Genomic DNA, 11,787 nt, shown 5'->3' on the forward strand with positions numbered 1-11,787 from the left:
TAACTGCAGAGACTTACAGCTTAAGTGTGAGGCTGAGCACCAGCTCCAGACTGACCACAGCCCTAGTGCACGCAAGGCAAGGCAAGGCAGCCCCTGGGTGATGCTAGCATGCAGCCATTTTCATTGGTTTCTTTAGGTTCGTTCATCATCCGATTTCTACTCTGTCCTCTGCTCTGGAAGCTGGCAGCATGGGCAGCATCAGCTGGGTTCTCAGTGGGTTCAAAAAAACCCACTCTGGCATTGTGAAGGCAGGCGGAGCCTGAGGATGGTGCACACATGTATCTCCTTCACTGTGGCACTGTCACATCTTGTAGGGTGACTGCTTCCCTTTCCCCAGGATCTTCTACAGCAAGCCACCAAGGGTCCCCCAGCTGCTCTTTCCCTTTGTCTTCTCAGGCATCACATGATGACAGATGTCGGGTGTTACCATCCCCTTTACTGGATTTTTCGACTGCCCATACCTTTGTGAATTGAGCCATTGTTGAATTTTCTCCCACTTCCTAGTTCCTGTTGGACCTTACATGTTGCTAACCAGTAGGAATCCATGCTCTCCACAGCTATCCTGCATAAACAGAGGGGCTTCTGCTCTGGGAGCCTCAGGCCTGGGAGACAAATAAACAAGTCCAGGGACTGCAAATCCACACATATGCGCAGTGTTGTCAGTCAGTGGGATTTACTACACATCATCATGATTTTCAAATGTATGGAAATGCCTTTGTGAGCCCATGAAATGCAGTTTATCTGAATATATGAAGTTCGTCTTACCTGATGTCTTTATATATTCCATCGGATAATTTATGATAATAATAATGACTATTTCCAGCTTGGCTAAGGGCATATTTTCAAATATATGGATCATACTCACATACAGAAAAGTTGGGACCTAGTTCTGAGATGTTTGCTGCGACAAGACGTTTTGGGCCCGAAATTAGAAGGTGAAATCCAGTGATTCATTTCTCACTGTTCTTATGAGGACAGGGAGAAAGATGGCTAAGCCAAATCTGAAAAAAGTTTTGTAAAATTGTGTCTAACTTTTTCACTTCAAGAAGGAAATGTTGGTTCTGAGTCTTAGGGTGCAAGAACAATGAAAGAGAAGAAAAAGGCTGCACTCTGTTCTCAGTCTCGGCTACACCTTGTCCTTTGTGTGACCTGCTGTGGTTCAAGCAGTGAGCAGAGTCTACAGAACACAAAAATAAACATCTCTGAGGGCCTGTGGAATTTGATGGCCTGTGTATGTGGGGCAGACAGCGGGCAGCATGCCAGGCTCTGCAGGTGAGCCCTCCCAAGGCCCACACTCCTTTTTAGCCACTCTGCAAAAGGAAGGAGATGTGAAGCCGGCCAGTGAAGTTCTGCTTCTACACTTGCTTGTCCCATTCTATTGTCAGAGGATGCCCTGTGTTCCCAGTGAGATGAAGCCACTTAGGGCTTCGAGACGTAGGTTTTGGGAATGCTGGCTGCAGTGGCTATAAATAACAGAGAAAGAATGGGTGAATTCTTACCCCGTTGCTCAGGCTCCTTGTACCAGCTCTATGTGATTTGAGAAAATGCTCAGACTAGAGAGCTGGGGAAGTTCAATGCTTACTGACTACTCTTTGCTTCCAGCTACCAACTTAGCCTCACTTCCAAACAACAGTTCTTACAATATTCCACAATGCAAAGGGTTAACTTCTAGCTAGCTGAAATAGTTGACTCACTGTCCCTCCTGTCTCAACAATATGACGGTGCACAGCAATTACAGAGTGAGGAAATGTGGTACAGACAGTACCGTTGTTCTTCAATAACAGGCTTCCTAGTGACAAAAAAAAAAAAAAAAAAAGAAGAAGAAGAAGAAGAGACCTTGTGCAATGTATCTCCAGCCCCGGGCTCTCCTCTGGAGCCAAGATGTCCTTAGTATAATGTGATCTGACTTCATAATGCCATATTCTCTAACGGTGTAAACTGGCATTAGAGAATTTGCAAAAATAACATTGAGTTAGATGAAAATTATTCACCGGACTGCATAAATACCAAGCACCAGCTTCATGCCAGGTTTTTTGCCTGTACTTAGTTGTATGGAATGTCTGTCTCCGTATCAGCCATCTTGATCTCAATATCCACATCAGTCTATACCATCGATGTCCCAAAGAAGATTCTGCTCAGGGCTTCCACTTACTCCAATAAGAGAGAGAAGAACTCTGTTACTGTTGAAAATGGAAATCTGGGACAAATTCTTGCTGTTGAAGTACATTGTAATCAGCTTAGACGTAAACACTGTCTAACGTTGCCTAGAGTCATGGACCAGGAGCTGACCGGGTGGGGGGAAGCAGTTTGTTTTCTGTACTGCTGTGAAACACTACTTGCACCTGCTCCTTCCTTTCTGTGGGTCAAATACCATTCGAATCCCTTGGGTGTTTATTCCGGGTTTTATATAAAGTATTTATAGCGTCAAAGTAGCAGACACAGTGTAGAAACTGTGGCAGCTCCTTCCTCAGAGATCAGTGTTGCAATTTAGTGCCCAAAGGTCCCTGACAGACATCCAAAGCCTTCTGGTGGAAGCCGGCAGTTATTTGCTTGTTACTAGGATCTGTCTGAGGACTGAAAGAGAAGCAGAAAGGAAGAAGAGCTAAACAATAGTCTCTCTTTACCCAAGAATAACATGGGTTTTTGTTTGTTTGTTTGTTTGTTTGCCGTGACACACGAGGAAGGTCATTAAACAACAAAAATATGTAACCCCATGTTCAGCTGCAGGCGTACCTAACGCCAAGGACTCTAAGCAGACAATAATAGCTTGGACCTGGCCTGAGCCTGTCCAAATTGAACAGAAACTTTTATTTTTTAATAACATTCTCCCATCTCAGTCCTTGTATTTAAGTTTGCCCCTGAGTGAGAGTCTGCAAAGCCACCAGCTGGAACACGTGGCAGCGCAGACGTAAAGGCTCCAAGGCTCTTTTGAAATTCTCTCCTAACATAGTTGGACATTTGCCCTTTAATAGTCTCTGATGTACATGATCCCTCGGGGTTTCCTAGTCAAAGGCCAGAGGATTGAATGAGCCTTAGTTCTTGGTTGGGACAGAACCAAACGTTTCCTTGTTGTCTAAAACGAGCGCAAAATGTGACTGACAGGCAAGGTGTTTCTCAGTGAGTGTCCATAAGAAATGTACAATCAGCCGTGCTTAGCAAGTGGAGCCAGGCACCGTTTCAGATGCCAGGGCACAAAACCAAAAGGATACATACACGACTAAGTAAAGATACTTCCTCCTGCTTCTACAGAAACAGGTCCATCTAGAAAGACCAGCTCTAAATGGGACATCCTAAGTACTACAAATGTTACATCCCCAAAGAATGCCTTCATAGGACAGAAACAGAGGCAACAGAACCTCCTCTGAAATCCTACAATTTCTTTGTTCCTATCATAAATCTAAATTCTTCACCAGTCCGAGTTTTAAGTGATTGTAAGAATGGGAAATTCATGGTTTGTATCCTTTCTTAAAAAAAAGTCTATCCCCAGATTTTAAAGAGCTTTTCCAATTTTCTTCTAGCAGTTTTATAGTTTTTACTTTTGTGTTAATATCTGCTACCCATTCAGAGTTAGTTTCTGCAGATGGTGTGATTTAAGTCCCTGGATTTATTCCCCTGCTCCCCCCATTGAATTAGTATACTCTTCTACTCTGATGATCTAATTGGCAATCAAATGCATTGTTGACTTTGATTTGGAATAGGTTTTAAAATTAGTTAGTATGTCATCAGCCTGTGTTCAATCTTTTAAAAAAGTATTTATTTTTATTTTATGTGTATTAGTGCTTTGCTTGCATACATGTTTGGGTACCATGTGTGTACCTGATGCCAGCAGAGGCTAGAAGAGGGTGCCAGATCCCTTGGTACTGGAGTTACTGAGCATTTTGAGTTAGGACTCTATGTAGGAGCTAGCACCACTCATATGAGTGCTAGGACTTGAACCCAGGTCCTCTGCAATAGCAGCAAGCACTGTTAACCACAGAGCCAACCCTCCAGCCCCTGCTCTTTCTCTTAAAAATTCCTTTGACTTTTATAGATATTTCATATTTTCTTACAAATTTTAGAATCTGCTTATCATTCTCTATTAAAAAGAGACTATTAGCATTTTGGTTGAGATATCATTGGAATTATTAATCAGTTTGGGAAGTGATGATATTCTCTAAGTCTTGAAAGCAGTAAACAGGGTTTTCTATTTCTCTGTCTCTCAGGCCTCCTTACATTCCTCTCAGTGTTGTTTGTAGTATTTAGTCTTTAAGTAATATGTATATACATATTATGGTAAATTAATTCATAAACATTTCTAATTCTTCAGCCCTTATAAAGTAGTATTTTAACTCCAACTTTTAAATAAATCTTATATGTTATTATATTATTATATGTGTATGAGCTTTTTGTCTTCATATATGTCTGTATTCCATGTGTGTGCCTGGTGCTTTCATGTTCAGATGAGGTTAGATTCCCTAGAACTGGTGTTATAGATGGTTGTGAGCCATCATATGAGTCCTAGAAATACAATCCAGGTCCTCTGGAAGAGCAGCCAGTATTCTTAACCCCTGAGCCATCTCTCCATTCCCTATACTCTAATTTTTAATCATTTATCACTGACATAAAAATAGAATTAAGTATAAAAGTAGTAATAATAAATTCTAATTAATTGAAATTAATAACCTTTGCTTTTCAAAATGTAGCACTAAGAAATTAACAAGCCATAAAGTGTGAGGAAATATTTGCAATACACAAATTCATATCTAGAATAAATAATTCTTGTATCTCAGTAAAATGAGATCTTAGTGCTTTAATAAGTTCTTCATACAAGAAGATTTATGAATAGTTAATTATAATGTGGAGAGTAGTTAACAGCATTTCTCACCAGGGAAGTACAGATCAGAATTAAAATGAGATCATTAGGTACACACTAGAATAGCTGAAATAAACATGTCTCAAGGCCAAGTATTGCGAAGACTGAGAGGTAACTGGAATGCAGTATGCTATTGACAGTATCATACAACCATCTCAAGTAGTTTGGCAGTTTCTTCTTAAGTTAGGTATGTACTTACATAAGACTCAGCTATTTCATTCCTAGAAATTTGCTACAGAAAATAAAACACATGTCCACAAAACACTTGTACACAGTTGTTCACAGTTCTATTTATAACGATCTAAAACTGGAGTCAACACTAATGTGCGTCATAGGTGAATGAATAAACAAACTGTAACGGGTCCATAGTACCGACTACTAATGAGCAATGAAATAGAATCAGCAATGGACAAAACAAACAGAACGAAGCTCAAAACATCATCAGAAAGTTCTAGAGGTGTAGCTCAGTAGTAAAGCATATGCTTAGCATGGATGTGGTTCAAGTTTAAGCCTTGAACTAAAGAAATCCCATATTGTAGGAAATTCTTTTATTTATTTATTTATTTTAATTTTATAATTTAATTTAATTTTACGTATCAGCCACGGATTCCCTTGTTCTCCCTCCTCCCGCCCCTCCCCTTCCCCCCAGCCCACCCCCATTCCCATCTCCTGCAGGGCAAAGACTCCCCTGGGGATTGAGTTCAACCTGGTAGATTCAGTCCAGGCAGGTCCAGTCCCCTCCTCCCAGGCTGAGCCAAGTGTCTCTGTATAAGCCCCAGGTTCCAAACAGCCAACTCATGCACTGAGGACAGGTCCCGGTCCCACTGCCTGGATGCCTCCCAAACAGATCAAGCTAATCAACTGTCTCACTTATCCAGAGGGCGTGATCCAGTTAGGGGCTCCTCAGCTATTGGTTCATAGTTCATGTGTTTCCATTCGTTTGGCTATTTGTCCCTGTGCTTTTTCCAATCTTGGTCTCAACAATTCTCGCTCATACAATCCCTCCTCTTTCTCACCAATTGGACTCCTGGAAGATTTACTTATTTGTTGTTTACAATGTTCTGCCTGCACATATGCCTGCACACCAGAAGAGGGCACCAGTTCTCATTATAGATGGTTGTGAGCCACCATGTGATTGCTGGGAATTGAACTCAGGACCTCTGGAAGAGCAGCCAGTGCTCTTAACTGATGAGCCATCTCTCCAGCCCCACTGAATGAAATTCTTGGAAGACAAATTAATTTATACTGACAGAAGCAAATCAGTGGTAACCTCATGCTTAGTTTAGTGCATGGGAGCATGACAGGACCATTAGTAGGTGGTAAACTGTTCTGTGCCTTGATTATGGTCATATACTTAGGCAAATGCATGTATTTGCAAAACACATAGTTTTTAAAATGATTGTATTTTGGGACCTAGAGGGATGGCTCAGCAGTTAAGAGCACTGGCTGTTCTTCGAGAGGACCGGAGTTCAGTTCCCAGCACCCACGTGGCAGCTCACACCTGCCTGTAACTCCAGTTTCAGGGGATCTGATGTCCTCTTCTGGCTTTCCTAAGTACTGCACTCATACATACAACACACACATACACATGAATCAATAATAAAATAAATCTTTAGAAAGTGTGTTTTAGTATATGTAAATCATCTCTCAGTTTTAAAGTTTTTAACCATCTTTAAGAGTTTTGATCTATTTGCACACAAGCAGTCTTTTTTTGTGCATTATTCAGCCATGCCTAAGGTTTGGCTCTTTGTAAGGATCATTTATCTCCTCTCTTGGTTTTTTTCCCTTAGCAGTGTCTGGTTTAGGAAGGAGCACACGTACTGTCATTGTGATGATGGTAGAGGTGGAATTGTCAGGTTCCTGGTTTTTCCTAAGGTCTCACAAGCCTGTGTAGAGTTGTTTTTATCATTGGCCATCAAGCACCCTTTGGGTCTCCTGCACCTCATTATAAAATGATTCATCTTACTAGTGTCTAGGTACTGGCATCTGCTCCTGGGGAATCCAGTTTGTACTCAGCCAGAACACGAATACCTTCCCCGTCTTCCTTATGAGAGTCCTTCAGGATCAGGCATGACTCCCACTTGGCTAAGTGTATTTGCCACAGAGTCACTTTTCTCTTTGCCATGGCCTTGGCTTATGTCACCTGTTTACTGTCTGTGTCTCCATTGAGAATACGTGAACATCCAGGTACGGATTTGAGGGACAATGCATAGATGCTGTCTTTGCTTCTTTCTGGTTAAGCCCATCACAGGGTACCCAGTAAAGCTGTATGTTCCCACAGTCACACATGACCTTGATATTACAGCTTCCCCTCTAAGTTAATGTGTAATTCTCTCTTCACCTCACCATGTCTCTGTGGGACTCAGAGAAATGTGGGCAATTTGCCACTCTTCACTTAAAAAATCTCACCCCTTTAACTCTGTGGCTACTTTGCCTTTCTCTATGGTGGCAATTTTCCCATAATATGGCCCATGGTTCTTTGCCTATAGATATAACTATTCTAGAAGTTCCAGTGATAGAAAAGGACTACTGAGAGAAACTGGTTTGAAATAAAGGGCAATTTATCATGACTTATTTCAAAAATATTTCCTATATAACTGGAGTACTTTATAAGTGCTCAAAAAAGAGTCAGGCTGACAAATTTCCTATTTCTTGATTACTAGCAAAGAATGAAGCCAATTGAGTTTATGGACAGTGCTCATTCTACGAGAAGACTTACATAATAAGGATGTAGTTAGTTCAGGTTTCTGGTTTGGATATGAAGTATCCTTCTGCTGGGGGATATCTTTCTGTGAATATATGTTGTTCCCATTGGTTAATAAATAAGCTGCTTTGGCCTATGGCAAGGTAGCTTAGAGGCAGGTGAGAAATCCAAAGAGAGAGACAGGAAAGAGAAAGACAGAGTCTAGAGAGACACCAGCCTGCTGCCCAAGTAGCATCAAGATGCCAGCAGACCAGTAATGCCATGGCTACGTGGCAACTTACAGATGAATAGAAATGGGTTAATTTATTTAAAAAAGAGCTAGCTAGCAAGAGGCTTGTGTAGCTAGAGTTTTCCTGCCTTGCCCACAGTCAGGACAAATCTTTGTCACCTGCCAGTCCCACAGCCTCTCATACCCAACCAAGTAAACACAGAGACTTATATTGCCAACAAACTGTATGGCCTTGGCAAACTTCTTGCTAACTGTTCTTATAGCTTAAATTAATCCATTTCCATAAATCTATACCTTGCCACATGGCTCATGGCTTACTGGCATCTTCACATGCTGCTTGTCATGGCAGTGGCTGGCAGTCTCTCTCTGACTCAGCCTTCCACTTCCCAGAATTCTCTTCTCTGCTTGTCCCGCCTATCCTTCCTGCCTGGCTACTGGCCAATCAGTGTTTTATTTACTAACCAATCAGAGCAACATATTTGACATACAGAACATGCCACAGCAGGCTTGCCATAGACCATACAGTTTGTAAATAATATTAAGCCTTTGAGTGATTATTTTATAAGTGGCTGTGGGACCGCAGGGCCAGGTGGGACTAGAGAAACCTTCCAACTACATCCTTCAAAGAAGCTTATATGTGCAGGGGCCATGTTAATCTTCTCTGTATCGTTCCAATTTTAGTATATGTGGTGGCACACACCTTTAATCCCAGCACTCATGAGGCAGAGACAGGTGGATTTCTGTGAGTTCGAGGCCAGCCTGGTCTACAAAGCGGGTTCCAGGAAAGGCGCAAAGCTGCACAGAGAAATCCTGTCTCGGAAAAAAAAAAAAAAAAAAAAAAAAAAGAAGTTTATATGCTTCAGGCTTGGTCCCCAACCAGTAGTGCTTTAGAGAGTGATTGGCTCACGAGTATGCTAACTTTATCAATACTTTAATTGATTGATGTGTTCATAGCTGAATGGGCTCCTAGCAGGTAGAACCTATCCTTCCTATCAGGAGGAAGCCTGTCATTGTGTTCTGTCTCTGTCTTTTTCTATGTCTGTGTCTGTCTCTGCCTCTCTCTCTCTCTCTCTCTCTCTCTCTCTCTCTCTCTCTCTCTCTCTCTCTGTGTGTGTGTGTGTGTGTGTGTCTGTCTGTCTGTCTGTCTGTCTGTCTCTGTGTCTCTCTTTCTCTTTACTCCCTCCCTTCCTTCCTGGGCAATTTGAGATGAGCCATTTTGCTCTACTGCACCCTCCCTGCCGTAATGTTCTGCCTCACAGGAGGCTCTGCCTTTTAAGCAATGAACCTAGCCAACCGTGAACTAAAACCATGAACCATCATCAACTTTTCCTCATTGAACTTGTTTTTCTCATTTTTGTCACAGAGACAAAAAACTGACTTACCACAACTGGCTACCTGAATTAGAGACTAGGTCTCAGTAGTTCAGTGTCCTGTTTTTATAAGTTAGGAAACAGTGGCAGAGAGGAAGTGATTCAGACAGGGTCACACCACTGAATAGGGTCACTTGGACAGTCATTGTGATTCCACTCTCGGCAATTTTCTGTCATAGCCTTTACCTCTGTTATGGCTGCAAACCAGCTTCTAGAGTAAGCATCCTGCTAATGGGGAAGACACTGGAAATAGGAGACACGGGGGAGGAAAGCAATGGAAAGTGACTGTGCAGCACTTCCAAAACCAGAGATTCCAGTTTCCTTCCAGCTAACTGCGAATGCATGCATTTGTGCATTTTCTACAGATAAAAGAGGTTACTTTAGAAAACTCCACTGAGGGTAACAGGAAAGAGATGCACCCCTCCCCTAAAAGGTAGAGCTTTATAGCAACTAATGTTACTGTGTTAGCAACTCTTTGCAAATGATTAAATTCTTTGAAGCACCAAGAGGATGAAGTGAATTGGGACTAAATTCTAATTTGTACTCAAAGGGATAGTTTTAGAAGGACATTCTAATACAGTTTCTGATTGAGAAAATCTTTCTGAAGCCAGAATAAGATATAGACTACAATTACATTTTAGCAGTTGATGTAAAAATATAATACATCAGAGGATTATTAGTAAAATGAACAGTTTCACAAAGGTAGTGCTTTCTTTGTTTATAGGTTTAGACATAATGGTGAATCAGTAAAAGATTTCCCTGCTGTTTTTTTTGGAAAAAATCAGATGAGTTAATAATTTACAAGATTGCTCAAGTTAATATGATGGTAACTGCTGGCTACTTCAAAGTTTCCAGGAACCTGGCTTCCCAGTGTTGAACCTGTGCATTTCTTTGGGAAGACACATCTATTAATTGACCTGTTTTGAGAGAAACTTGAATGCAGTTTTGTGATCAAGAGGAACCATAGTTCTAACATTGTAGGGTCCCCTTCTCTCTTCCTTTGTTGCTTTTTAGCATTGTGTGGACATCTTGTTGACAGAAATGCCAGTAGTAAATTTGAAATCTCCAGGACTGGTATCTAACTGTATGATCCAAAGCCTGTAGAAATGCCCATTGCCATATGTGTTCAGATGCAGCAGCGTCGATGGAGTCTCCTCTGAGAGGAAGTTTCACCATTGTCAAAGGGGGAGAGTAGCATTCTTTCTGAGGATTGTGCTTTTTGGGAGAACTGTGGTGGGGCTGAATCCTCTAAAGTGGTGCTTTGCCTTCCCTAGTCCTGGTGAGGATAGTCCTTATGCTATGGTCATCCAGGTTAACTTTGACTCACAGAAGACCTCCATTTATCATATTGTCACTACAGCATGGTGAGGATTGTTGCTTAAATTTATTCAGATTCATGCAATTGTGTTTGGTTTTTAAAATATGTCTTTTTCTTTTAATGAAGGCCATGTGCCAATGTGCCACTGTAAGAAGAAGGGGGAAGTGGGAAAGATAGGCTTTGGTGTTGATGCTGGGTACCAAATGCTTGATGTTTGGGTTGGGAGCCTTTGCCTGTAATGGCTGAAATATCTCTCCAAGCCTTGGATTTATACAATTTTGTATTTTGTTAATGTTCCTTATAAACAGATTTTTTTTTTAAAAAAAGTAAACTGTATTACCATGTATTAATTGTTCCTAATGATTAGTTTCATAGAGACAATTTAATTAAAGTATATCATGTACCTATCCTTTTTCTTCCTCTTCTTTCCTGCTAACCCCTTTCTTCCCCTAAACTAGTAGTTCTCAACTTGTGGGTTATGAACCCTCTAGAGGCTGAACAACCCCTTCACAGGGGTTGCATATCAGATATCCTGTATATCAGATATTTACATTATGATTCATAACAGTAACAAAATTACAGTCATGAAGTAGCGATGAAAATAATTTTATGGTTGGGGGGTCACCACCACACTGTGTTCGGGTCACAGTGTTAAGAAGATTGAGAACCACTACCCGAGACAGCCCCACTCCATTCTCATGTCACATATGCATATATGATTTCTCTGCATCTGTAAAAATCTTCAGGCCACATGTGAGAGAAAACAAGCAACATTTGTCTTTTGTACCCCAGCTATTGTATCCATTCGTCTCCTGATGGATACCTGGGCTGGTTCCATTACTTGACTGTTGTGTACAGTGTTCAATAAATGTTCATGGGCAAGTATCTCCATAGTGTGCTGACTTAGATTCCTTTGGCATAGTCTCATGAGTGGTATAGCTGGATGGTATAGTCATTTTGGCTTTAGTTTTTGAGGACTCTCCATACTCATTCTCACAGTGGCTAGACTAATTCACATTCCTGCCAACAGTGTATGTGGCTTAATTCTCCTTTATATCTTCACCAAGATTTATTGTTGTTTTCTTAATGGTGGCCATTCTGACTGGGGCAACACAAAAACCTTGATGTAGTTTAAAATTGCATTTTTCTGATGGCATTAAGAATGTTGACTAATTCATCTTTAGAAAACTACTTGTTTACTTCATTATCCTATTTAATGATTGAATTGTTTATATTGGAGGTATTTTTAATTATTTATATAATGTTAATATTAATTCTCTATATGATGTATAACTAGCAAAGATTTTTCTACCA

General features: G+C 41.0%; 1 pseudogene; it reads right to left on the reverse strand.

Moving 5' to 3' along the window:
* Positions 1-8,384: 8,384 nt before the first annotated feature.
* LOC131902880 (U6 spliceosomal RNA) lies at positions 8,385-8,485 on the reverse strand (annotated as a pseudogene).
* Between the last annotated feature and the right edge of the window lie 3,302 nt (positions 8,486-11,787).

The sequence above is a fragment of the Peromyscus eremicus genome, chromosome 1 (genome assembly GCF_949786415.1).
Source record: "Peromyscus eremicus chromosome 1, PerEre_H2_v1, whole genome shotgun sequence".
NCBI classification, from domain to species: Eukaryota; Metazoa; Chordata; class Mammalia; order Rodentia; family Cricetidae; genus Peromyscus; species Peromyscus eremicus.